This window comes from Canis lupus, chromosome 34 (genome assembly GCF_003254725.2).
Source record: "Canis lupus dingo isolate Sandy chromosome 34, ASM325472v2, whole genome shotgun sequence".
In the NCBI taxonomy this organism is placed as follows: domain Eukaryota; kingdom Metazoa; phylum Chordata; class Mammalia; order Carnivora; family Canidae; genus Canis; species Canis lupus.
Window position 1 is genome coordinate 12,126,645 of NC_064276.1, and position 22,893 is coordinate 12,149,537.

Sequence of the window (22,893 nt, forward strand, 5' to 3'; positions counted from 1 at the left end):
CCAATAAAAAATAACTTTATTATAAAAAAAAGAAACAAAACAAACTGGCAAAGGGGGGGGAACGAGAGAAGCAAACCAAGAAACACATTGTTAACCATAGAGAAGAAACTAATAAATACCAGAGGAAGGTGATGAGGGGATGGGTCAATGGGGGACTGGGTCGACGGAGGGCACAGGTGCCCTCAATCCAAGGGTTGAATCACTATCTTGTACACCTGAAACTAATATTATACTGTGTTAACAAACAGGAATTCAAGTAAAACTTTAAAATAACAATTGTTAGTATTGATGACACTGGTGCACACAAGAGATAAAATGAGTAAGGAAATTGAAAATCCAAATAAAGTTTATTTAGAGCCATATATCCCCTCCTTAGCTCAGCTCAGGAGATGCCTGCCATGTCTATTCTACCCCAGAAGAAGCCTGGAGTTTGATTTTCTGGGGAGGCCTCTGAATGGATGGATGCCAAGCACAAACACTAACCCCAAACCTAAATACAACACTTAAAACTAACCCATTGAAGATACTAGGAGTCCCAGTGCCAGACATTCCCAGATCCAATCTCTACCTGTGTACAATCAATAACCCTAACCCTAATCTTAATCCTAACTTTCATCTAGCCTCACACTGGACCTATCATTAACTGAAAACCAAATATGAATCACTAGCCCCTAATCTATACACCTAACCGTGACTCCAACCATAACCCTAACCCCAACCCTAATGCCTAACCCCTAATCCTAAACACTGAAAGATAACCCAAACCCTTTAACCCTACGCCGACCTTTATTGTAATCCCACCCCAAATCTGGAGCCTAACCCAAACCCTAGCCGTAGTCCCTAACACTAACCCCAAACCACAATCCTAACCAAAAACCCTTAACCATAACGATTAACCGATAACCCCCATCCCTAAAACCAAACCCTCCCCCTAACCCAAATGTAACACTAACCCTAACCCCTAACCCTAAACACTAACTCTAACCCTAACCCTCACCTTAAACCTACCGTTACCCTAATCCTTATCCTAACCCCTAACCCTACCCTAACCCCTAACGCTAGCATTAACTCTAACTTATCCCTTACCTTGTGGTTTTGAAGAGTCCCTGCTGATGTCTGCGTGGACCCAACCAATGCTTCCAGAAGCCCCCACAGCGGGTCTTGAAACACCAATTTCTGTAGGCATGTCGGGCCCTACATCAGCCCCCAACTCACTACCATGGATCCTACCATGGAGGATGCCGGGGCTGCTGTCAGAGTGGCCGTGGCCCCACGTGCTCCCCAAGCCTCCCCAGCGCGGGGGCTCCTGTTCCTGCAGGTGGACAAGGGCCCCTGCACCTGCCAGCCCCCTGGGGCAGCGCCTGCGCTCGGGCGCCCTCTGCAGGGTGTTCAGGCACCGCAGGAGCCCTGCAGGAGGCGGGGTCCTCGCTGCCAGGGCCCCACCTGCCTCCTTCCAGGTTCCAGTTGAGACCTAGAAGCTTTGCAATGGCTCACTGACATGCGCTACCATATCCTGGCTCCTCCAGAAATACGTAAGGAACAACGAATTGGAACCCATAGGATATGAAATGAAATGTGGGCAAAACTTTTAAAACTTCCACCAAAAGTCACTCAACATTGTATGCAAACTTAAAACACACAGCTATCAAAACAGCAAAAAGACGACATAAAATCTACGAGACCTTGAGTGTGGTGGTGTGTGTTTTTTTTTTTAATTTTTTTTTATTTACTTATGATAGTCACAGAGAGAGAGAAAGAGAGAGAGAGAGAGAGAGAGGCAGAGACATAGGCAGAGGGAGAAGCAGGCTCCATGCACTGGGAGCCCGACGTGGGATTCGATCCCAGGTCTCCAGGATCGCACCCTGGGCCAAAGGCAGGCGCTAAACCGCTGCACCACCGAGGGATCCCGTGGTGGTGTGTTTTAACAAACAACACCAAACATGATCCAGAAAAGAAAAAACATAATGTGAAGTTTACAAATTTAAAACTGCTACTCTTTGAAAGACATTGCCCAGGGAACCTAAAGACCACTCACAAACTGAAGAGAATATGTGTTCAAAACACACATCGGATATTCAACATTTTTAATTTTTATTCAATCTACACAAAAAAACCCTCATAACAATAAAAAACAGATAACTTAATTAACAATGGGTGACTATGTGAGCAGACACCTGGACAAAGAGGACACACAGAAAATAAGCAAGCCTACAAAAGTATGTTCTACATCCTCTAGCATTAGGAAGTTGCCAATGTGAATAACAGTGAGATGGTGCTACACACCTTTTAGAAATTTTACTTTTTTAAAAAATTTTACTCATTTGACAGAGAGTGAGCAAGGAAGTAGGGGTAGAGGTAAGCAGAAGGAGAGAGAAGCAGGCTCCCCCCAGAGCAGGGATCCTGATGCAAGGCTCGATCCCAGGACCCAGGGATAATGACCTGAGCCAAAGCAGACGCTTAACCAACCGAGCCACACAGGCACCCCAGCAACTGAGCCACCCAGGCGCCCCTACAAAGGCTAAAGTCCCAAAAAGGAGGATACTAGTTGCTGGAGGGTGATATATGACAGGAACGCTCCTTCATGCTGCGGATATAAATACGGTTGCTTTGGAAGAGACTTTAGCAGTTTTTTCCAAGGCTCAATTAATCTCACCTGAGGGTCCAACAGTCACACTTCAGTATCTAGACAACTGCTTTGAAAACAGGTTCCACACAGTTTTTGTAAAATCTAACAATCACTCCTGGGAAAGAGTTTAGCAGTTTTATCAAAAAAAGATTTTGCATACAATTACCACATAATTCAGCAGAGCACTCCTGGGAATTTATTCCAGAGAAGTGAAAATTTTTTTAAAAAGCATTTACATAGCCATTACACATATGAAGGCACCACTGCAGAGATGATAAAGATTTCTCAAATGTCTTCAATGTTGATTTTTAAAAGATTTGAGAGAGTGTGCAGTGGGAGGGGCAGAGGTAAAGGGAGACTCTCAACACACTCCCCACCGGCCAGAACCCAAACCCACGTGAGGCTCCACCCTACAACCTCGAGATCCTGCCCTGAGCCAAAATCAAGAGTCGATGTTTAACTGACTGAACCACCCAGGAGCCCCTCAAATGTTCTTAAGTGCAAAATCCACGCTGTGAACCCTTGGGGGTGGGAGGACAGCTGGGACACCCAGTCTACCTAGAGGGGTGGGAGGCCTGGAGGGCCTGAAGGTGGGAACTAAGGATGTGGGAGGGTGCTTGCATCCCCTTCCCACCTGGCGTGGAGACAGGGCCTCCCCTCACCTTCAGAGTACAGGGCTAAGTGCTGACTGGACCCCAGACCCACAGTGATGACACGGGGCTCCATTGTGGGCGGAACTGTGGTGCCCCAGGGTTCCAATGCCTGGCACTACTCTGTGTCCGCAGGCTCTTGGAGGCACCCGTGCTCCGGATCTGGCTCAGTGCCCGACCAGCCCACTCTCACCAGTAACTCAGTGTATAAAGTGTAGGCACTCACAAGGTGACAGTTCACAGGTGACTGGGAGCTGCTCCCGGCCCCCCTTGGGCCACTGTAGGTCCTGTGGGTCTTGCTGCAGGTGTTGGCCTCCTGGGCTGGGGTGAGAACACACCAAACCCCATGTGATGCCCATGAGGCAGCTCCTGGAGCCCTTCCACAGCTCCACAGGGTGAGGGCTGCCTCCCTGCTGCCCCAGGCCAGGGAAGGAGCCTGTGTTCAGGGCTCGGGCGGCTCATGCGGGACCCCCGCTCCCCTCAAGCCCTGTTCTGTGCAGGAGGCAACAGGTCAAGCCATGACCTTTCCAGTCCGTCTTAGGTGCATGACCCCAACATGTGATGACCAATCCCCCCACTCTGTGGTCCGGGGTGGATGGTCAGGGCTCTCTCGGTCCTTCTGGCTCATGAGCAGGCTTGATCTTCACAAACTGGAACATGGAGTCCCTCGTGCTCCCGCATAACCCTCCTCAGGCTATTCACAAATCATTGCATAAGTTTTTACTTTTGATGAAGTCCAGTTCATTACTTTTTCCCTTTGGTCATTCTTCTTATGGAATCCAAGAGAAACCTTCGGTCTGCCCCAAGCCCACAGGAATACTCTCTGGCAGGCACATCCACCACCATCTCGGGGCCAGCCCTGGGCTGGGAAACGTCACACCAAGCATCAGGTCAGCAGCTCCCCGCAGCCTCATGGGCCCCCTTGTGCTACTGATAAGGGGGGTGGGAGAGCTCTGTCCTCTCAGCATGACGGCATGTCCTGGGACAGTGGCTGGGAAGGTGGACTGCAGGTGGGCCAGCTACAGACAGTGAGTGCCCCTGAGTGATCCTCCAGTCCAGCACGTCCCCCTCAGAGCTACTGTGTTGTCTCCACCCTCCAGTCAGACAGATGGGGACCTGCCCACAGGGAGCACACAGACGCATGTGTCCTCTGAAGGTTTTCATGTGGTGTCATCCTCGGATGTGTGTGGTTTGCAGCCCCAGGCAAGAGGACCTAGAGACCCTGCTGGCCTTGGAAAGGGCTGACATCATAGCCGAATACCATCAGCTGAAGCCCAGACAAATACCATAGACACTAGAGCACCCACTAGATGTGGGGACCACATCTGCAAGAACAGGTGAGGCCCAGGAGGGGATCAGAGCCAAGCATGAGCCAAGCATGAGTTAGTTCAGCCCAGACAAGGACCACAGAAACCAAGATCAAATGAGATCCTGGGGACGGACCCCGGGTATCAGTAGAAGTGAGAGTCAATCTTGGCTCATAGTCATCAGTTGCCAATGAGCCCAGATGGGGACCACAGTCACCAGGTCCAGGTGAGGCTCAGGTGGGGACCAGAGTCACCAGGTCAGGTCAGGCCCAGGTGGGAATCATCTCTGGTAGAAGCAGATAAGGCTGTCAGGCTGCTCCCATTGGGCAGAAAGGCCCTTCCCCTCATTCCCGGACAATCTCAGAGGGGCCTGATCTCCCTCAGGATTCAGGGGAGAGGAGCCATTCTGCTCCCTCCTTTCCCCATGTCCCTGGCACTGATCGGTCCCCTCTGTTTCAGGCACGCCGGGTATGGTCTCCATAGGACCCTTGGGATGACGCTGACCCGTCACTGTGGAAGGTCACGGACAATCAGAGTTTTCTGCATTGAGTTCCCTGGACACCCCTTCATCCATCTCAGGAGGTGCCTCTCTTGAGGCTGGCACATCCCCCCAGATCAGGACCTCTTCCCCTTGGGCCCTCTGAGGGCCATGTCTGCCCTAGGCTAGAGCTGAGAGACCCAAGAGGAAAACCCTGGAAGTGGGTAGGAAGGGATCTGGGCCTGGGGGACGGCCCCTGGGCACCCAGAGGAGGGGTCTCCATGCCTGCTTTGTGGAGAACAAGGTGTCTGACACCTGCATCGGGGTCGGTGGTCAAGGCGTGGGGGAAGAGGCCCCTGCCAGGATGGCCCCCCTGCCTGGCCTGTTGCAGGAGGAGACCCTGATCTTTGGGGATCTGGGGCCTTCTCAGGCTTCTTGATTCCAGGGTTCACCAAATTGCTGAGGTCCTAGGCGAGCACGTTCTAGACAGAGCTCACCCCAAGCTGAAGAAGCACATGGCGAGTAGATGCTCCCCAGAGGCTCCATCCCCTTGGCCCCAGGGCAGGGGGTGCCAGCACGGCCCTTCTGAGCTGCCCCAGTTTGGTGTCAAGTTCCTCCCTCTGGGAAGCTTGGGGCACCCTCGAGGCTCTGAGGGGCCACTGGAAGTAGGTCCACCTGGCTCCACGGGGCTGCAGTGTGGGGCCTGAGCATCTCCTCTCCTTCTGCCAGGGCGAGGAACTGACGTGCACTGGCATTTACATCCCAAGTGGTTCCTTCAGTGTTTTGTCAATTAGGTAAGGGAACCCGAGGAACCCTGCTGCCTCATCCTGTCCCCTGACCCCAGGGAGGGCGGAGTTCAACCCCACCCTACAGACAAGCCAGGCCAGACCTTGGGCCAGAAGGCTGAGGCTCACAGCCCAGACCCACCTAGAGAAGCCCAGAGTGTCCCTGGAGGAGTTTCGAGGGAACAGGCTGTCTCTGCCTCAGCTACCCCAGGGAGGCCTGGTCAGCCTGGGGTGTGGATGAGCCCTCGGGCCATTCTGTAGCCAGCCTGGGGTCCTTGTGGCATGTTGGTAGAAATGGGGGCAGAGTCTGTGCCCCCAGGTCTGTGGGTAGTGCTGGCCAGGATCAGAACCCAGAGTGGCCTGGAGCCCTGTACTTCCTGGGAGGAGTACATGCCCAGGAGGGGCTGTGGTGCCTCCCCGGATGTAGCCCGGGGGGTGGGAGCGGCGGAGGTTATGGGAAGATGGGAGACCCCAAGGGGCTCTGCTCAGGCCGCTCCTCCCTACCCTTGCTCCCATAAAACCCCTTATCCCTACCCAAAAGCACTGGGACGTGTAAATCCTGGACGTGGAGCGTGTGCTCACAGCCATGGCTTACATGATCCTCAAAGTACACAGGAGTAAGTGGGCCCCTGGGTGCCCAGGTGTGCCCGAGGCTGGGGGTGAGGGGACAGGGGTGTTGACCCCCTACTCTGAGCAGCACCCAGGCCTGGGGACGGGGGGACGGCTGAGCAGGCGAGTTGATCAGGACTCCCTGAGTGAGCAGCAGGCAGGGCCCTCCCTCGGTCATAGCACTGCCCACGGTGATCCTGCACAGCTGGATCCTCAGCTGCTGCCCTTGGGAGGCACCTGGAGGCCACAGAGCAGGGAGCCTCTGGGTCTCACTCACACCCACTGCCCAGAGAGCCTCCTGAAGCTGCCCCTGGAAGGTCCTCAGGAGTTTCTGCAGGACGTGATGGTCCAGCCCTGGGCCCTGGAGGATGAGGTGGTGCTCAGACAACTTTGGGCCTCCACGACCCAGCTCCGAAAGATGAAGTGTGAACTGCCCCCGCCCAGGTGTACCTAGGGCTCCATCCCCTCCCGATTCCACTTGCTGGGGCTGTTTACGTGGATAGGGCCCCCGGGTTTTCCTCCTCATCTCTGGCCCTCTCCTCTTCTGCTCCAGCCTCAGGGAAACCAGGCCGGGACTGAGTGTGCAGGCACTCACTGCAGGGGCTGGGTACCAGCAGTGTGGAGGGCTGTGGACAGCGTCAGGCCAGGGGGACCACCCGGGAGCCAAGAGGACCCCTGGGGCCCTCCAGCTGGGGACATACAGCCTGCTGGAGATGCAAAACCAGCCTGCCTCTTTCCAACAGGACCTGGAGAGTTACCCCAGGAGGCCCCTGGGCCTGGAGTGAGTGTCCCGGCAATTGAGCCTCTCCTCCCTTCTATTACCTAGACGCTGCCCAGAGTGGACGAGCAGGCCTCCCCAGGCGCAGCCACACAACGTGAGCAGCCTGGACCCCCTCCTGGCAGGGTCATCCTCAAGGCCAAGGAGCTGCTGCAGGAGGGAAGCTCCCCAGAGCCCACGGCTGTACACCTGTGTCTGGGAACACTGGGGGCTCTGCTTCTGTCTCAGCTGCCCCCAGCCCAGGACACCTCGCTGGCCCGGAGGCCCCGTAGAGATAATACCCCTCCTCATGCTCCCAGAGAACCAGTACAATGCAGGCAGGTGGCACCCAAACAAGGACCTGAAGCCAGAACACTGGGTCCCGTTCGCTTTGGCACCTGCCTGGGCCACACCACAGGCCACACAGCAAACCAGACAATAGAATCCCCCTTGGACGCCCCTCACGGGGTCCACCCAGCCCACTAAGATGACACTATAGGGATCCAGATACCTTCCTGTCCTGTGGCCACAGCAGTTCAAGTCCCTCGCTGGGCAGTGATAGGCAGGGCCAGCCCGTGCCAGGGCAGCGCTGAACCCACAACCCCAAGGCCCCACAGAGTCCTGGGGCCATCTGATCTCTGCCTCCATGCTCCTGGGCCTCTGAAGAAGAGCGAAATGGTGAGGGTGGGGGCCCTGAGGCCATGGCCACCATGCCCAGCCTCATCTCATTGTCCTTCCTGGAGGGTGCCCCCTCAACAGGAAGAGTCCCCAACCCAGACGGACCTGAGCTGGCCTCTCCCTAGGCTCTGGGAGAGAGGGTCGACATGAGCCCCAAAAGGGACAGAATGAAGACTGATGAGATTGAGCCCCCTGTGGCCCTCACCAGTTCTGGATTCTGCCCCAAGTCTCAGTGACCCTCTCAGAGCAGGATGTGGCCTCCTGGGACCCGGGCGTGTGCCACAAATCCAGGTCGCTGACCTAGGACAGCTCTGGGAATAACAGGGCACCCAGGGCAGGGGCAGGAGGGGCAGGCTGCTGGGCCATACCCTCATCCACAGTAGGAGGCAGACTCACCCACATGCTGGGTCTCCAGCAGTCAGTCCCCTGGCACGTGAGCCAGAAACTGGGGTCCAGATGACCTGCTGGGACCCAGCGCAGGAACCCTGAAGTTGCAGGTCCAGGTCTGGTCTGCTGTCCTCAGAACTGCCTCTCAGGCCCCAACCTCAGGACACGTGCCCCCATTCGGGGTCAGCACAGCTTTCAAGCTGGGGGACTCTGGCACCAACACCCCCATGTGACTTTGGCTTTCTCCTAAAAGAAAGGAATGTCCCCCTCCAGAGGGGAAGGCGCGCACCCTCAGCCCTGAGCCCCTGTTTGCTGTTGAAAGTTCAATAAAGTGTGGTTATGTTAAAATGCACGGCCACCTCGTTTCTGCATCTGCCAGAGCTCTGTACAAAAGGAGGGGACAGAACCCCAGAAGGGAGGAGGGGGCCCTGCCCAGGCCCCTAATAGCTCTTGCACAGGGGCCAGCAGGAACACAAAGCTGACCTGCCCTCCTGTCTTCCAAGGTCAGCCAGATGTCAGGGGCAGGACATTCACAGACTTACTGCGACTCAGCCTGTGCCCCACAGGTCAGGACAGGGCTGGGAGACAGTGACAGCCGGGGCCGGGGGCCTCAGTTCACGACGGTCTGTGCAAAGTGCCCTGGGAGATCTGCGCTGCCTCTGTCCAGGGAGCCTGGACTGGCTGGCCTCTGGGGCGCTTCCAACCTTCTTTGCCCTGAACCTCTGATCCTGGGACATAGAGAGCCATCGGGGCGGGCAACGTGGCCCTGGTAGTGACGTCAGGACAGCAGGCACTTGCAGCTCATGCTCCCAGGCCCCCTCACCGGGCGGGCTCAGCTTGCACACCTTGTGCTACCGCATCTCCTGCACCAGCGTGTGGAAGGATCCTCCACGCCTTAGTGAGTAGGGGATGAGGGATATTGGGGCTCAGCCTGGGTGTCTGGAGCACAGGGAACTGAGGGACCCCAGCCCCAGCTGACCCCCAAAGTCCTCTCACCACCAGGGCTGAACCCCCATGTCCTCTGTCCCCACGGGGTTCACCCCAGTGTCCCCTCCCCCCCAGGGATACCCGCTATGTCCCTCCCAGCATAGGGCTGACCCTCAGTCCCCTCTGCATCCACAACAGCTGAGCACAAGCCCTCATGTAGGCCCCACAGGCACGGTGGGCACCTGTGCTGTCCCTGGCCTCACCGGGGAAGGAAGGAGGTTTCTGCAGGACACACTCACATGGTGACCAGCAGTGCTCCTGCTTAGGATGACAGTTGGTGACAGTTAGTGTTCTGTGTCGCTAATGCTGGCTCCTCCTCCACGGTTCTCGCCACAGGAATGAAGGAGGAGGCCCAGGTCTCCTCCTGGTACATCAAACAGATAGATCTAGATATCAGCAGAAGCTTCCCCAACCACATTTTGGTCATGTTCTGGGACCACTTTGGGGTCGGGTGAGACTGCTGGGCAAGCGGGCTTCTGGGGGCCCCAGGGGAGGCCCAAGGGCTTCTGGGTAAGGAACACGGGGTGCCTGTGGCCAGGTGGATCTGCGCTGGCAAACAAAACACTGCCATGTGGTAAAGTGCTCGGGATGACCCACATGGTCCCCCCTGGGTCTCTGGGATGGGGAGGCCACCAGGACGGGGCCTCCAGGTGTCACTGTGTGAGCTGAACCCCAAGTGGGTTTGGAGATGCCCCGTTAAGAGCAGGGCACAGGGGCAGGGGCTGTGTGGGGGCAGGAAGGAGACCTGGGGGCCGGGCAGCACCGCCACAGCTGGACCAGGACACACGGACCCAATGAGGGTCGGACAGGTGAAAGGGACACCCGCCCTCAGTGTTTTTATGTATTTCTCAATGTTGTGCATTGAATTTTAGACAATTTGCACTGCTTGTAAATAAATCTAGTATGATGAGCCCCCAAATTCCGTCCCCTGTCCAGCCAGGGTCCTGCACTGACCACACAGGTCCCCAGCAGCAAGTGTGTCACAGCAAACCCCAGACCTGGGGTCGAATTTATCTATAGCTCATCTGTGTGGCCTTGCACACTGCTGTCCTTGCCGTCTGGGAGCATCCTATGGGAGCCTGGGCAGTGAGGGAGCCGTGGGAGCCTGACGCCCAAGAGGGGAGGGCTCTGAGGGGCCTCAGGAGTAGACACCCTCCATCAGGCAATGGCTCTTGCAGGAAGTGGGCTACTGCCAGGGCACGAACCAGATCGTGGCCATCCTGCTGATATTCCTGACTGAGGAGGATGTCTTCCGGGCGCTGGCCCAGCTGATGACCTACGGGAGGCACGCCATGCAAGTTAGGGGCTGGATGGGCCACTGGTCCGGACTACAGCTCAGAAGAGCTTCCTTGCAGGGCCACTCCAGCCATGGGGCAGGAGGGGACCCCCACTCAGCCTGCCTCCCACTGGCATGGGCACCGCTTCCCCAGGTGGCCCTTGGTTTCCTGGAGCAACGGCCACCTGCACCACCATTTGCAGACTAGTCTTGCACTCCCGCTGCTCCCTCAGCCCTGACTTTGGTTGCCTTCTTGCCCCCAGGCCACCCCCCCCAACCCACAGCCGACCAAATCCAAGTGCAGCATCTCCTGCTCCTGGGAGACCCCATCCTGATTCCAAAGCCCCAGAGATGGCCATGCCCACCCATAGGTCTCCCCGTGGCCTATACTCCCGGTCCCTTGGTGCTGGGGACCCCAGGCCCCTCCCCACGCTGACTACCACAAACAGGCATCCCCAGGGCTCCCTCCATTGGGCAGCTTCCTCCTCAGGAGCTCCCCGATAGGGCCGCCCCTACGTGCTCCCAGCTTGAGAGGCATAGAGGAAGGAGAGGCAGCCGGCACTCAGCTGGGACCCACTGTCAGACACGTGAATGTGGCCCAGTTGGACCTCAAACTGAGCTGACCCTCCAACAAAAATTCACTGCATGAACAAGACCAGGATTGACCAGGAGATACCAACTATCCACCTAATGCCAGCACCTACAGTAATAAAGATTGTGGATTCAAGCCAGTTAGGTGTTAGGATGGCACAGCTCAAAGTCACATAGCTGCACAGTGAGAGATACACACTCCAAAATGAACAAAAATCGGAATCCCCCTCGATGTTGTCAAAGGGCAGCAGAATGGTTACATACTCGATGCTCAGGTCACTCGGGAGAATAGATTGAAGATCCTACAAATCACGACTGCACAGAGGTGTAGGAGGCATGGAGATATGTCTGCTGGGTTCTGACAGTGAGCAAGGAGCGGTAGGAAACATCTTACAGAGGGTGGACTCCCTCTTAGCAAAGGACACCAGATCCCTTCGAAGACGATACATGGTGAAATCTGTCCTCCTCTCTTTCTATTTTTGGTTTTCCCACTATTTGGTTCTTCATAATTCTATTTCAGCCTCCACCCTTCATCCAAGTCAATGACCATACAGGCTTTTTTAGGACATTGGGTCCCACAAGGAGGCACATCTTTCCCTACCAGGTTCAGAAATGATTATTGCCCAGGTTTGTGCTGATCCACCTAACTCGTGCCTTCACAGCTCTTCTCTCCTTGCAGAAGGAGAGGAAACACAGGTCTTACAATGAAAGAAGCCCACTCCCACTCGGGTGGGACTGTCACTTGTGGGGAACGTCATCTGGGCAAAGTAGTGAAAGCGGGAGTGCATAAGAATAGGTTTTAGGTTAGCCATAGTCTGGTTCGAGTATTTTCCCGACGCAAGCACTTACCTTCTATATCATGTTTTATATCTTCATCTATTTATTATTTTTAAATATTTTATTTTTATGTAGTATCTATACCCAACATGAAGTTTAAACACATAATGCTGAGATCAAATCCACTGACCAAGGCAGCCAGGCACCCCAGTGCCATGTTTTACATCTCTTTGCTTGCTTGCCTATCTCTGCATCATCTGGAATTTGAGTCCATGACGGGGAGCTTTAGCTACCTCCAAATCCCGGAACCTCCTGCTACACGTCAATCCTAGTATGATGTGTGCCATTGAATAGCATTTAAATTTATTGATTTTTTATTGGTGTTCAATTTGCCAACATATACAATAACACCCAGTGCTCATCCCATCAAGTCCCCCCCTCAGTGCCCGTCACCCAGTCACCCCCAGCCCCCGCCCACCTCCCTTTCTACCACTCCTTGTTCGCTTCCCATAGTTAGGAGTCTCTCATGTTCTGTCTCCCTTTCTGGTATTTCCCACTCTTTTTTTTTTTCCTTTCCCCTTTATTCCCTTTCTCTATTTTTTATATCCCCCAAATGAATGAGACCATACTGGCACAAAAACAGATCCATAGATCAATGGAATAGAATAGAGAATCCAGGAGTGGACCCTCAACTTTATGGTCAACTAATATTTGACAAGGAAAGACATCCACTGGAAAAAAGACAGTCTCTTCAATAAATGGTGCTGGGAAAATTGGACATCCACATGCAGAAGAATGAAACTGGACCATTCTCTTACACCATACACAAAGATAAACTCAAAATAGATGAAAGATCTAAATGTGAGACAAGATTCCATCAAATTCCTAGAGGAGAACCCAGGCAACACCCTTTTTGAACTTGGCCACAGTAACTTCTTGCAAGATACATCCACGAAGGCAAGAGAAACAAAAGCAAAAATGAACTATTGGGACTTCATCAAGATAAGAAGCTTTTGCACAGCAAAGGACACAGTCAACAAACTAAAAGACAACCTACAGAATGGGAGAAGATATTTGCAAATGACGTATCAGATAAAGGGCTAGTTTCCAAGATCTTTAAAGAACTTATTCAACTCAACAGCAAAGAAACAAACAATACAATCATGAAATGGGCAAAAGACATGAACAAAAATCTCACAGAGGAAGACATAGACGTGGACAACAAGCACGTGAGAAAATGCTCTGCATCACTTGCCATCAGGGAAATACAAATTAAAACCACAATGAGATACCACTTCACATCAGTGAGAATGTAGAACATTAACAAGGCAGGAAACCACAAATGTTGGAGAGGATGCAGAGAAAAGGGAACCCTCTTACACTGTTGGTGGGAATGTGAACTGGTACAGCCACTCTGGAAAACTGTGTGGAGGTTCCTCAAAGAGTTAAAAATAGACCTGCCCCACGACCCAGCAATTGCACTGTTGGGGATTTACCCCAAAGATACAGATGCAATGAAACGCTGGGACACCTGCACCCCGATGTTTCTAGTAGCAATGTCCATAATAGCCAAGCTGTTAACGGAGCCTCGGTGTCCATGGAAAGATGAATGGATAAAGAAGATGTGGTTTATGTATACAATGGAATATTACTCAGCCGTTAGAAATGACAAATACCCAGCATTTGTTTCGATGTGGATGTAACTGGAAGTATTATGCTGAGTGAAATAAATCAATCAGAGAAGGGCAAACATTATATGTTCTCACTCATTTGGAGAATGTAAATAATAGTGAAAAGGAATAGAGGGGAAGGGAGAAGAAATGGGTAGGAAATATCAGAAAGGGAGACAGAACATGGAAGACTCCGAACTCTGGGAAACAAACTCTAGGGGTGGTGGAAGGGGAGGAAGGCAGGGGGTGGGGTGATTGGGTGGCGGGCACTGAGGGTGGAACTTGACTGGTTGAGCATTGGTGTTATTCTGCATGTTGGCAAATTGAACAGCAATAAAAATAAATTTATTATTAAAAAATAAATATTTAAGAAAAAAATTTTTGGAAAGACCACAAATATGTGGAGATTAACCAATACTCTAATAGAGAATGAATGAGGCTACCAGGAAATTAAAGGAGAAAATTTTAAAAATATTTGGAAACAAATGAAAATGAAAACATATTTGTCCAAACCTCTGGGATGCATCAAAGGCAGTCTTAAGAAGGAATTACATAGCAATAAAGGCCTACCTAAAGACACAAGAAAAGTCTCAAATACACAACCTCATCCTATATCTATAGGAGCTAGAAAAGGACAAGCTAACAAAGCATAAAGCCTGCAGGAGAAGGGAAATAATAAAGTTAAGAGCACAAATACACAATTAGAAACAACAAAACACTAGAATGGAATAACGAAACGAAGAGCTGGTACTTCAAACTAAGTAATAAAATGGATCAAGCCTGAGCCAGACTTATCAACAAAAAGATAAAGGACCTAAATAAATAAAATCCCAAATGCGAGAGGGGATAGCTACACCACAAAGGAAAACAATTAAAAGAGAATACTATGAAAAACTATAAGGCAACACACTGGGAGACCTGAAAGCCATGGACAAATCCATAGAAATGTACAAACTACCAAAACTTAAATAGGAAGAAATAGAAATGTGAACAGAGGGATCCCTGGGTGGCACAGCGGTTTGGCGCCTGCCTTTGGCCCGGGGCGCGATCCTGGAGACCCGGGATCGAATCCCACGTCGGGCTCCCTGCATGGAGTCTGCTTCTCCCTCTGCCTGTGTCTCTGCCTCTCTGTCTCTCTCTGTGTGGCTATCATGAATAAATAAATAAAATCTTTAAAAAAAAAAAAAAAAAGAAATGTGAACAGACCCATAACTAGCAAAGACATTGGATCAGCAAGGCACCTGGGTGGCTTAGTGGGTGAGCATCTGCCTTTGGCTCAGGTCATGATCCCGGGATCCTGGATCAAGTCCCACATCAGTTCTCCCACAGGAGCCTGCTTCTGCATGTACCTCTGCCTCCCTCTCTGTGTTTCTCATGAATAAATAAATAAAATCTTTTAATGCAATCCCTATCAACATAGCAATAGCATTTTTTTTTTCACAGAGCTGGAACAAGTAATCCTAAAATTTGTATAGAACCACAAAAGGTTGAAAAAAGCCAAAGCGGTGTTGGAAAAGAAAACCAAAGCTGGGCCATCACAATTTTAGACTTCAAAAAAATTTTTTTAGACTTCAAGTTATATTACAGAGCTCTAGTGATCAAAAAAGTATGGTGCAGGCACAAGAAGATGACACGCAGATCAATAGAACAGAATGGAAAACCGAAACACGATACAAACCTATAACTCTATGCTCAATTAATCTTCAACAAAGCAGGAAAGAATATGCATTGGCAGAAAGACAGTCTTTTCAACAAGCAGTGTTGGGAAACCTAGACAGCCACATGCAGAAGACTGAAATTGGATCACTTTCATACACCGTATGCCAAAAATAAATTCAAAATGGATTAAAGACCTAAGTGTGAGATTTGAAACCATAAAAGGAAGAAATGATAGGCAGTAATGTATTTAACATTGGCCATTGGATCTTTCTAGATATGCCTCTGAGGCAAGGGAAACAAAAGCAAAAATAAACTATTGGGTCTTCATCAAGTCGAAACGGTTCTGTACAATGAAGGAAACAACCAAAGCTACAAGGCAACATACAAAATGAGAAAAGATATTTGCAAACGACATATCCAGTAAAGACTTAGTATCCAAAACATATAAAGCAAATATAAATCTCAGCATCCTAAACGCAAGTGACCGAATTAAAAATGGGCAGAAGACACGAAACGACATGTTCTCTAAAAGACATCCAGATAGCCACCAGACACAGGAAAAGACACTCAACATCACCCATCATCAGGGAAATGCAAATCAAAACCACAATGAGATATCACCTGACTCTTGTTATAATGGGTAAAATTAACAGCACAAGAAAGAACAGGTGTTGGTGAGGATGGGGAGAAAGGAGAACCCTCTTACTTGCTGGTAGGAATTCAAACAGGTGCAGCCTGTTGCATACTGTGGAAAACACTATGGGGATTCCTCTAGAAGTTAAAAATAGAACTACCCTACGATTCAGACATTGCACAACTAGGTATTTAACCATAGGATACAAAAGTACAGATTCGAATGGGGACATGCAGCCCAATGTTTACAGCAGCATTATCAACAAGAGCTAGCCAAATTATGAACACAGCCCAGGTGTCCATCGACAGGTGAATGGGCAAAAAAGATGTGGTCAATATACACACTGCGGTATCACTCAGTCATCAGAAAGGATGAAATGAAGCCATTTACAATGATGTGGAAAAAGCGACTAAAATTATGGTAACAAATAAGTCAGAGAAAGACAAATACCATACGACTGCATTCATATGTGGATTTTAAGAAACCAAACAAACTGGCAAAGGGGAGGGATGAGAGAAGCAAACCAAGAAACACATTCTTAACCATAGAGGAGAAACTAATAAATACCAGAGGAAGGTTAGCGGGGGATGGGGAAATGGGGGATGGGGATGATGGAGGGCACCTGGGATGAGTACCAGGCATTGTATCCAAGGGTTGAATCACTCTCTTGTACACCTCAAATTAATATTATGCTGTGTTAACAAACAGGAAAATCCAATAGAGCATATTTAGAGCCATATATCCCCTCCTTATCTCAGCTCAGGAGATGCCGGCCAGGTCATCTGGGGAGGCCTCTGAATGGATGGAGCCAAGGACAAACCCTAAAGAAAAACTTTAACCCACTGAAGATACTAGGAGTTCCAGTGCCAGACACATGCCCCATGCCCAGATCCAATCTCTACCTGTGTACAGACACGAATCCTACCCTAACCTTAATTCTAATTTTCACCTAGCCTAACACTGGACTTATCACTAACTGAAAACAAAACACCAATCACTAGCCCCTAATCCATACACCTAATCATGACTCCACCATAACCCTAACCCCAACCCTAATCCTAACCCTTATCCCCTAACCCTAAACACTGAAACGTAACCCTAACCCTTAACCCTAGCCCTACCTGTGTTGTAACCCTACCCGAAATCCGAAACCTAACCCAAACACTAGCCTAAGCCCCTAACACAAACCCCTAACCTTAACCCTGCCCAAATGCCCCTCACCATAATCCTAACCATTAAACCTTAACCCCCACTCCTAAACTCATACCCTCCCCCAACCCAAACCTCTAACCTTAACCCCTATCCCAAATGTAACACTAGCTCTAAACTAACACCTAACTCCTAAAACAACCCCAACCCTAAACCTAACGCTAACCCTAAACACTAACCCTAACCCTCACCTTAACCCTACCATTATCCTAACCCCTACCCCCTAACTCTAACATTAACTCTAACTTATCCCTTACCTTGTGGTTTTGAAGAGTCCCTGCTGATGTCTGCGTGGACCCGAAAATGCCTCCAGAAGCCTCCACAATGGGTTTTTAAACACTAATTTCTGTAGGCATGTCGGGCCCTACATCAGCCCCAAACTCAGTACTACAGATCCTGAGGAGGCCAGGGCTGCTGTCAGAGTGGCCGTGGTCCCATGTGCTCCCCAAGCCTCCCCAGCGCGGGGGCTCCTGTTCCTGCAGGTGGACAAGGGCCCCTGCACCTGCCAGCCCCCTGGGGCAGTGCCTGCGCTCGGGCACCCCCTGCAGGGTGTTCAGGCACCACAGGAGCCCTGCAGGAGGCAGGGTCCTCACTGCCAGGGCCCCAGCTGCCTCCTTCCTGGCTCCAGCTGAGTCCTAGAAGCTTTGCAATGGCTCACTGACATGCGCTACAATATCTGGGCTGCTCCCGAAATACTTAAGGAACAAGGAATTGGAACCCATAGGATATGAAATGAAATGTGGGCAAAACTTTTACAACTTCCACCCAAAGTCACTCAACATTGTATGTAAACTTAAAACCACAGCTATCAAACATCAAAAAGATAGCATAAAAGAAAATCTACGTGACCTTGAGTTTGGTGGTGCGTTTTAACACACAACACCAAACATGATCCAGAAAAGAAAAAAACATAATGTGAACTTTACAAATTTAAAACTGCTACTCTGTGAAAGGCATTGCCCAGGGAAACTAGGGACCTCTCACAAACTGAATATTTGTTCAAATATTTGAAAATATTTGTTCAAAACACACATCTCATATTAAAATTCTTTACTTTTTATTCAATCTACACAAAACAAACTTCATAACAGTAAGAACACAGATAATTTAATTAACAATGGGTGAATATCTGAGTAGACACCTGAACAAAGATGATAGGCAGATAATAAGCAAGCCTGCTATGCTCTACATCCTCTAGCATTAGGAAGTTCCCAATGTGAACAATGTGAACAACAGTGAGATGGTGCTACACACCTTTTAGAAATGCTATATATATATTTTTTATTTTTATTCTTTTATATCTTTTCTTTTTTATTATAAATTTATTTTTTACTGGTGTTCAATTTGCCAACATACAGAATAACACCCAGTGCTCATCCCGTCAAGTGCCCACCTCAGTGCCCATCAGCCAGTCACCCCCAGCCCCCACCACCTCCCCTTCCACCACCCCTAGTTCGTTTCCCAAAGTTAGGAGTCTTTCATGTTCTGTCTCCCTTTCTGATATTTCCCACTCCTTTTTTCTCCTTTCCCCTTTATTCCCTTTCACTATTTTTTATATTCCCCTAATGAATGAGATCATATAATGTTTTCCTCCGATTTACTTATTTTTTCAATTTTACTTATTTGACAGAGAGTGAGCAAGCAAGTAGGGGTAGAGGTAGGCAGAGGGAGAGAGAAGCAGGCTCCCCCAGAGCAGGGAGCCCTATGGTGGCTCCATCCCAGGACCCAGGGATCATGACCTGAGCCAAAGGCAGGCACTGCAGCAACTGAACCACACAAGCATCACAGCAGCTGAGCCACCCAGGTGCCCCTAGAAATGCTAAACTCCCAAAAACGAGGATACTAGTTGCTGGAGGTTGGCATATGACGGAACGCTCCTTCATGCTGCGGATATAAATATGGTTGTTTTGGAAGATAGTTTAACAATGTTTTCCGAGGCTATATAAATCTCACCTGAAGTTCTGGCAGGCACACTTCTAGTATCTAGACAACTGCCTGGAAAAAACAGTTTCCACACAGTTTTTCTAAAATCTTACAATCACTCCTGGGAAAGAGTCTAGCAGTTTTGTCCAAAAAATATTTTGCATACAATTAACACATAATTCAGCAGTAGCACTCCTGGGAAATTATTCCAGAGAAATGAAAATTAAAATAAAAGCGTTTACACAGCCATTACACATGTGAAGTCACCTCTGCAGAGATGATAAAGATTTCTCAAATGTCTTCAATGTTGATTTTTAAAAGATTTGAGAGAGCATGCAGTGAGAGGGGCAGAGGGTAAGGGAGACTCTGAAGCAGACTCCCCCCACCGCTGGGGCCGAGCCCCACCTGAGGCTCCACACCACAACCTCGAGATCCTGAACTGAGCCAAAATCAAGAGTAGATGTTTAGCTGACTGACCCACCCAGGAACCCCTCAAATGTTCTTAAGTGCAAAATCCATGCTGTGAACCCTTGGGGATGGAAGGACAGCTGGGACACCCAGTCTACCTAGAAGGGTGGTGAGGCCTGGAGGGACTGAAGGGAGGAACTAAGGATGTGGGAGGGTGCCTGCAACCCTTTCCCATCCGGCATGAGACAGGACCTCCCCGCGCACCCTTGGCCTTCAGGGTGCCAGGCTAAGTGCTGACTGGACCCCCGACCTACAGTGATGACACGGGAGCCCATTGTGGGCGGAACTGTGGAGCCCCAGGGTTCCACCGCTGCCTGGCACTACTCTGTGACCCCAGGCAGTTGGAGGCACTTGTGCTCCGGATTTGCTCACAGCGCCCAAACTATTCCACTCTCCCCAGAACACCAGTGTATAGTGTCGGTGCTGACACAGCGACAGGTCACAGCTGAGTGGCAGCTGCTCCCTGCACACCTCGGGTCACTGTGGCGCCTGTGGGTCCCAGTAGGGGTGCTGGCATCCTGGGTTGGGGTGAGAATGCACCGAACCCTGTGTGATGCCTAGGAGGCATCTCCTGCAGCCCTTCCACAGCTCCACGGGATCAGAGCTGCCTCCCTCCTACCCCAGGCCAGGGAAGGAGGCTGCGGTCAGGGCTAGGGCAGTTCATTCGGGACCACTACTACCTTGTAAGCCCTCTACTGTGCAGGGGAGACCCAAGCCATGACATTTCCAGCCAGTCCTAGGTACATGGACCCCGACATGTGATGACCAATCCCCCCACCCTGTGGTCCGGGGTGGACGATCTGGGCTCTCTGGGTCCTTCTGGTCCATGAGCAGGCTTGCTCTTCACAAACTAGAACATGGAGGCCCTCATCCCCCCCACCCCGATTCTCCTCAGGCTATTCACAAAACACTGTATACAGGGTGTGTAGTTTGTTCATACTTTTGCTGGCATAAGTTGTTAATTTTGATGAAGTACAGTTGATTGCTTTTTCCCTTTGGTCGTTGTGCTTGTCGAATCTAACAAAAACCTCGTCTACCCCAAGCCCGCAGGAACACTCACCTGAAGGCCCATCCATAGCCATCTCGGCACCAGCCCTGAGTTGGGACACGTCACCCCAAGTATCAGGTCAGCAGTTCCCCTAGCCTCCTGGGCTCCTTTGTGCTCCTGGTAAGGGGGTGGGAGAGCTCTGTCCTCTGAGCATGATGGCGTGTCCTGGGACAGTGGCTGGGAAGGTGGATGGTAGGTGGGCGAGCTACAGACAGTCAGTGCCCATGAGTGATCCTCTAGCCCAGCATGTCCCCCTGGGAGCTATGGTGTTGTCTCCACACTCCAGTCAGACAGATGGGGACCTGCCAACAGGGAGCACACAGACGCTTGTGTTCTCTGAAGGTTTTCTTTTTCTTTTTTTTTTTTTAATTTTTTTTTAAGTTTTATTTATTTATGATAGTCACAGAGAGAGAGAGAGAGGCAGAGACATAGGCAGAGGGAGAAGCAGGCTCCATGCACCGGGAGCCTGATGTGGGATTCGATCCCAGGTCTCCAGGATCGCGCCCTGGGCCAAAGGCAGGCGCCAAACCGCTGCGCCACCCAGGGATCCCCTCTGAAGGTTTTCATGCGGTGTCATCCTTGAATGTGTTTGGTTTGTAGCACCAGGCAAGAGGACCTAGAGACCCTGCTAGCCTTGGAAAGGGCGGATATCATAGCCGAATACCATCAGCTGAGGCCCAGACAAGTACCATAGATGCTAGAGAACCCACTAGAGGTGGGGACCCTTCCTGCAAGGGCAGGTGAATCCCAGGAATGGATCAGAGGCAAGCATGACAGGTCAGTCCAGAGAAGGACCACAGTCACCAAGAACAAATGAGATGCTGGGGATGGACCCAGGCATCAGGAGCAAGTGAGGGTCCATCCTGGATCTTAGACACCAGTAGCCGATGAACCCAGGTGGGGATCACAGTCACCAGGTCCCCATGAGGCCCAGGTGGTTGTATACTTAGGTATGTGGCAGCCGGTATGGCCCAAATGGTATCATAAGCAGTAACACCAATTATGTACCGGTTGAGGATCATAGCAGAGTCCAGCCAATGAGAACCAAGGGGTGATGTTGCCAGTAGGAGCAGGTAAGGCCAGGTGGGGATCATAGTCCTCAGGTGCTCCAGATGTCCTGATGTATAGCCATCCAATGGAGGTGAGACCCAATCAGGGATCTGAATCAAAGCTGAGAAGCGAGGGCCCAGGCAGAGATGAAAATCAGAGGAGCAGAGCCTGATGGCCCGGGGCATCAGAACCAGGTGAGGCCCAGGAGGGAATCAGAGCCAAGGATGAGCCTGGTCAGCCCAGACAAGGACTATAGTCATTAGGAACAAGTAAGGCCCTGGGGACTGACCAGGGCATCAGTAGAAGTGAGGGTCCATCTTGGCTCGTAGTGATCGGTAGCAATGAGCCCAGGTGGGGACCACGGTCACCAGGTCCAGGTGATGCTCATGTGGGGACTGGTCACCAGATCAGTTCAGGCCCAGGTGAGGATCATCTCTGGTGAAGCAGATAAGGCTGTCAGGCTGCTCCCGTTGGGCAAACAGGCCCTTCTTCTCATGCCCGACGAATCTGAGAGGGTCCTGATCTCCCTCAGGATTCTGGGGAGAGGAGATACTCTGTTCCCTCTTTTCCCCATGTCCCTGGCACAGATAGGTCCCCACCATGGGTTCTGCTCTGTTTCAGGCATTCCGAGTAGGGTCCCCATGGATCCCTGGGATGATGCTGACCTGTCACCATGGAATATCACGGACAATCAGAGCCTTCTGCACCCTTTCATCCATCTCAGGTGGGGGTTTGCATTTGTAGGAATGCCTCTCTGGAGGCTGGTCCATCTCCCCTCGTCAGGACCTCATCCCCTGGAGCCCTCTGAAGACCATGACTTCACTGGGCTGGAGCTGAGTGACCCAGGAGGCAAACACGGGATGTGGGTTGGAAGGGAGCTGGGCCTGGGGGCCGGCCCCTGGGCACTCAGAGAAGTGGCCTCCATACCTGCTGTGGGGAGGTCCAGGTGTGTGCCTCCTGCTTTGGGTTGGGGGGTGTCCTCTCCTTCAGCAAGGACTCCAGAGGTGAGGGGCTCTGGGATGATAGCCTGCTTTCTATAGGAGGATGGTCTGGTCTGGGGCGAATCGGAGGGGTGTTCCTCACTCACACCCCCAGGCCAGGGCTTCCACAGTCCTGAAGGTTTCTGCGGGGCTGCAGCTAGATGCTGGGGACAAAGCAAGGTCAGGGAGGGAGGTTGGGCAGCAGAGGAAGGCGTTGACCAACATGGGCAGGAAGAGGGAAGAAGAGGAGGAGGAAGCAACCCTGGGTCAAAAACAAGGGAGGGAGAACAGCTCAGTGGCCTTGGTCGGAGGGGAGGAGGCTGCTGCGTCGACGGCACCACAGG

At 51.3% G+C, this 22,893-nt stretch overlaps 2 long non-coding RNA genes across 2 annotated transcripts; both read right to left on the reverse strand.

The window, feature by feature from the left end:
• Positions 1-2,747: 2,747 nt before the first annotated feature.
• LOC118353306 (uncharacterized) lies at positions 2,748-9,253 on the reverse strand. The gene is made up of 2 exons (XR_004812048.2): positions 8,820-9,253; positions 2,748-8,523 (listed from the first exon to the last, which is right to left on the reverse strand). It is a non-coding gene; the product is annotated as an uncharacterized LOC118353306 (long non-coding RNA).
• Positions 9,254-20,908: 11,655 nt separating this feature from the next.
• On the reverse strand, positions 20,909-22,627 carry LOC112662823 (uncharacterized). Its single transcript, XR_003138866.3, has 3 exons — positions 22,497-22,627; positions 21,859-22,402; positions 20,909-21,690 (listed from the first exon to the last, which is right to left on the reverse strand). It is a non-coding gene; the product is annotated as an uncharacterized LOC112662823 (long non-coding RNA).
• Between the last annotated feature and the right edge of the window lie 266 nt (positions 22,628-22,893).